Source organism: Diadema antillarum, unplaced genomic scaffold (assembly GCF_040938485.1).
Source record: "Diadema antillarum isolate AM-2024a unplaced genomic scaffold, OU_Dant_1.0 seq00001455_RagTag, whole genome shotgun sequence".
Lineage (NCBI taxonomy): Eukaryota > Metazoa > Echinodermata > Echinoidea > Diadematoida > Diadematidae > Diadema > Diadema antillarum.
The window spans coordinates 1,414,657-1,420,812 of record NW_027272201.1 but is presented as its reverse complement, the minus strand read 5'-3'; positions in this window follow the sequence as shown (position 1 = coordinate 1,420,812).

Below are 6,156 nucleotides of genomic sequence, written 5' to 3'. Positions count from 1 at the left end.
TGGGCCCCTCGGGAGAAAGATTCAGTGGATGATATTGGTAGCAATCGGCATCAGAACAGAACAAGAATGACTGAAGCAACAACAGCAGGAAATAGTTGTGACAGCAGAAAAAGAAAAAGTAAAGAAAGAAGAAAATAGAAAAAATTAAAACATTTGACAAAGCAAAAATAGAAATAGACAAAACTAGAGATTGTAATTTGTCATCACTGACAAATTAAGGTGATCCGATTTTTTTTTATCAATGATTCGAGTCCTGATCGCAATAGGCATGACCATACAAGTTTCATCTGTGTTTAGAGACATTGGCCGTGTGATGTTTGCATTCTCATTTAGAAAAGGGAGTCATATCTGCCATCTTTGGTACCAAATTCTGCATACACTGAATAACGAAGATACAGCAATGAATACATATGACCTTTGACCCACCTTTGCACTCCCAAGATTGCATCTGATGAAATAGTGGTTATTTTGTGAAATGATTCTCGCGACATCGTCTATACGTGTGAAAAATATGGGAAAGATAGGACAGGTATTCACTAAGATACAAGATGAAACATTTATGACCTTTGACCCTAATTTACATACCCAAGATGTTGTCTGATCTAGTAGTTGTTATTTTATGAAATAATGTACGAGACATGAACTAAACATGTGCAAAATATGGGGGTGATAGGGCGTGTTTTTCTTGAGTTATTGCAAAGAAAGTTGCAGAAAGAAAGAAATATCTCAATACATAGAAGATAAGCTTTAATTTCAACCAATTTTTTATCGTAATTCCGACATCGTATGAAAAAACGTCGGAAATAAAACGATAGCGCAAAGTCTCAGCTACAATATATTAAAATCTGGGAGAAATTCACCGAAGGGTAAGTGAGCTAGTGCTCGATAAAGACAATCATGTCAATTTTCACATTAAAGAAAATTCCCTCCCATAGAGATAACACGTCATAACGAAGATACAAAAAGAAATACATATAACCTTTGACCTCAATTTGCACAGACAAGATGGCATCTGAGTAAAAAGTGATTATTTAGTGAAATGATCCTTGTAACATGGTCTTTGCGTGTGCAAAATATGGGAAAGATAAGACATGTATTCACTAAGATACAGGGTGAAACACCTATGACCTTTGACCCTAATTTACATACCCAAGATGGTGTCCGATCAAGTAGCTGTTATTTTATGAAATAATTCACGTGACATGAACTAAACATGTGCAAAATATAGAAGTGATAGAGGCCGTTTTTCTTGAGTTATTGCAAAGAAAGTTGCAGAAAGAAAGAAATATCTCAATACATCGAAGATAAGCCTGAATTTCAACCCAATTTTTTGACGTGATTTTGACATCGTATGAAAAAATGAAGGGCACACTTACGGTAGCGTAAAGTCTCAGCTACAACATATTAAAATCTGGGAGAAATTTACCGAAGCTTAAGTGAGCTAGTGCTCGATAAAGACAGTCATGTCAATTTTCATTTCCAGAAAAACTGCACTCCCATAGAGATAACACGTAAACTGGTCAAATTTGACAAGATTACTTTTAATCCATTTTTACGAGGTGATACCGTTATCCAATCAGAACACTGTAATTTTATGTTTGAAAGAACATTAAATAAGCTACATCATACTGAAATCTGGGTGAAAATTGACAAAGGACTAGTGAGATACGCTCGAATGAACTTGAAATTTGATGACGTCATTTTGAAAATTTACTTTTTTTACTTTATTAAGAAATTTGATATCTTTTAATCATTTTGTCAGCGTTGCCAACCCATGAAATGACATGTACAACTCATCAGTTTTCAAAATATGTATAGAAAATGGGGAGTCACCGTCCATCCTGACGAGTAAAATCGGATTTAAAATTGGCAGTTTTTTGGCATAGTTGTACTGCATATCGCCATTGACGCGCGCGCGGAATTTCAACTTTGACGGGCCCGTATGACGTCATATTGAGTCGGATTGACTTGAAACTTGGTAGAAATATTCCTTGACATTTCAGGCAGCCGATACGTGTGAAAAAACGGGAAATTTCTATTGCATATAAGCTGTGCGTGCGTATATGCGCGCGCGCGTACGCGTCCGTCCGATTTTTTCAATTTTTCAAAAAATGCTCCAAATGGTCTGAAACGTGTGCAAAAAAAATTTGAGCTCGATTTGAGCATACAAATATTTCAACGCGCGCGTACGCGCACGTACCAAGAGAAAATGTGAATTTTGAGAATATGAGTAAAATGCGCATAACTTGAAATAATTGTGACGTAAATTTCATTGAAAAACTTCATTCCATTAATGAGATATGACTGAAAATGTGTTTTCATATAATGACGTCATAGTGACGTCACGGTCGACTGATCACTTTGATTTAAGTTCGATTGCCGTCTTTGGGACACGATACATACATGGTATAAGTTTGAACTTGATAGGCATAGTACTTTCTGAGCTAACCTCTGCACAACTTTTGGGGAGAAATAAAGAAAGAAGAAGAAGAAGAAGAAGAAAGAATCCGTACAGATACAATAGGTGATCCGAGAGGATACTCGGATCACCTAATGAAAATAGAAATGGAGGCCCACGCAGTCAGATAGAAAAGGAAAAAAACACACATAATGACAGCACTAACATATAAACAGACATGAAACGACAAAGGGACATCGACGAGGCTAGTTAAGAGCAAAAGACAGGCTACGGCAGGAAGCAAGACTAGCACAACGGAGATAACGATACATGGGGTTGGACGATGGCAAACAAAATTTAGACAAAAACGGGACAAGACGGAAAGAACTCCCTCATTATATAAGCGTACAGAGAGCAGATCTCGAAGAAAATCCTAATCAATTTAACCCAAAACTTTATTCACGTACTTGGTGATGGTCATCTAGTGCAAGCAACAATGTAAAAAAACTATGTGGATTATACAAAGGGGGTATCAGCATGAAGAATTTATAAAGCTAATCCGATTCATTACAGATGTTATTGTAAAATTGCAAAAGAAAAGATTTTAGTACCCGTTTAAATGAATACAAAGAGGGAGCCATTTTTATATCGTGGTTTAGAGAATTCCAATAATTTGGACCAGTGTAGGTAAAAGAATTTTTCCCTAAAATTGTTCGGAAAAGAGGTAAGTGGAATTCATTTGACCGTCGAGTGGGGTAGGAGTGAAATGCTTGGTTTTTTAGGAACATAGAATCAAAAATAGACGGAAGTAAACTGTTGTTAAACATGTACATAAATTGACATAAGTTGAATAAAACAACTCATTTATTTTTAGTAACTTGTTAGACGCAAACAGTAAATTTGTATGTGAACGTGTAGGAGAATGACAAATAATACGGAGGGCCTTTTTCTGCAGTAACAACACTCTATTCAAAAGGGTCTGGTGAGTATTTCCCCACGCTAGAATTCCATAATTCAAATAAGGCAATATCAAAGTGGAGTATAACATAAGTAATGACTTTTGAGGAATATAAAATTTCAATCTATTTAAAATACCTATACTACGTGAAATGATTTTGCAGATATAATCAATATGTGTTTTCCAAGAGAGTTTATTGTCAACAATTATACCAAGAAATTTAAAGGCTGAAACACTTTCTATGTTAAAATCATCTAAAACTATATTAGAATTCAATACATCGACAGTGTTACTGAAAAGCATATATTTTGTTTTTTGAACATTCAATGACAATTTGTTAGCTCTGACCCAATTAGTAACTTTTAACAGTTCAGTATTAACTCTTTGGACTAAAATATCAGCATCTTTGTGAGCAAAGATAACAGTGGTATCATCTGCAAAATGAATAAAAGAAAGTACTTCAGAAACAGAAGAAAAATCATTGATATAAACTATGAACAACAACGGCCCTAAAAGACTACCCTGTAGAACACCGCAGTTGACATCTCTTATAACTGAATTATTATCTTTAATTGTAACAAACTGTTTCCTATTACCTAAATAACTCTTAAACCACTCCAAGGCCTTCCCACGTATGCCATAATGAGATAACTTATAAAGTAAAATGTTATGATTAATTGTATCGAAGGCCTTGGAGAAGTCCAAAAAAATACTAATTAAATGAGAGAGGTTGTCAATTGCGTTAACCACACTATCAACGAAATGAAGGATTGCATGAATAGTGCTATGTTTTTCTCGAAATCCAAACTGAGACTTTGTAAAAATTTTATGCAAATTAAAAAATTTAACAATTCTGATATAAATTATTTTTTCTAAAACTTTAGACAATGAAGATAGTAAAGAAATTGGGCGATAATTACTGACATCCAATTTATCCCCATTCTTATATATTGGTATTACTTTCGCCAATTTCATTTTGTCAGGAAATATACCATGAGAAATTGATAAATTAAAGATTTTTATTTGCGTTCGTTTATAATGATTATAAGTCATGCATTGTAGTTGCATAATTCTCTCCATTGTATGATTTCTATGTTATATTTTCATATCATTTCACGGCCTTATTGAGAAACAGCTTCTGATAGCAAGCTTTTTACGGTTGTTAAATAAATAATTTCAAACCTAACTCAACTCAAGTTGTAATTATAAGGGAAGCTAACTTCAGACCAGTTTAGTCACAGCTCTCATCCAAGCGAGTTACACTGCACGTATATGTACAAAAACACCCTTCATCTGCACCAACCACCAGGAAATACCCGATCATCTAATTAAAAAATGACAGGTATACCTCGAATTAAGCACAGGTACCTCGAATCAAGCATAGTCGGGGCGACGGTGCTATTTAGGCCCTGCATGTGCCCAACAGTTTGGAGCAACCTTCCAATCTGAGGCAAACACCTTCTATTGGTGAACTTCAAAACCCTCCTATTTTGTTTCATATATATATATATATATATATATATATATATATATACATACATACACACACAAGGGTGACACGACAATTTTTCTCCTCCAACTTTTGCTCCGCCGACATTTGCTCCGCCGACATTTTCTTCGAAGAAACGACATTATGCTTCGCCGCCAAGTGCACCTATACTCTGCTGACGATTGAATTCTCAAGTACATTTAATATAGTAATGTTGACTTTTCATGAATTCCGACCTGAAACTATGATTATAGCGACATATAAATATCATCCAGAAATAATTTCACACAATTGTTGTTTCTTTCTGTAGTCAATGCTTTGATCTGATTTGATTTGATTTATTTATTCTCCGTATGGCAATATTTACAATTCTTTTTTTAAAATCAATATAATCATAATATATACAAATACCCATCAAGCTATATAGTGAATATAGTTTTTAAAATTTCAACAATTTTGACTACACATAATTGTATATCTGTGACATGATTACAGTACATGTGTAATGAATTATACCATACAGAACGGTCGCCAATAATATAAGCTATAAGCTTGCCCCTTTGGCAACCGATGATACAATACGGTAATGCAATAAGAGAAGGGGGTCCAACATGATGATCGTGTATAAGAGGGATAATAGAAAGAGATGAAAGATGAAAGAGATGTAAGGGTTACGGTCGAATCATTAACCATCGATCGATTCATTCGAAATGTTTCGTTGGTTATAGCATCCGAAAATGCCATGATAAGCATATAGTTACTGGATCAATTAATTATCAAGCCAAGGGCACGACACGGATGTTAAAATCGATTCCGAGATTTAAAATGAAAAGGTTTTCGTTGCGTCCATAATTTTCTCCAATCGCAAATTCTAACGCTATATGATGAGACGGCGAGTGGAATGTAATTGCCGTTAATAGTAAGACCATTTTTGGAAGTTATATTAATCTACACGACTCACCAGGAATTGTTCCGCATGAGTAAACATTATTTGCTACAGCTTGATATTGCAAAGTTAATCAAATTACTTTGCATTAGCCATTTTGTTGCTGCTCCAACACAACGAGAGTTCATGAAGGAGTCGAGCTTGCATTCTGTTTGGAACCAGAAGAACGCCCATCCGCATGAGGTGCTTTCTTTTGCTTACTTGAATCCCTCCCTTCCGTCCTAAGTCTATAATATAGCTCTTTCTTGAAATTATTACCAAGTTGGTGTTAACTAAATTACTCAGTAACTGAAAGGGCAGGTCCACCGTCATATGCATGTGGATTGAGTGAATGCAGAAATAAAGTGAGAGTTTGATGAAAATCC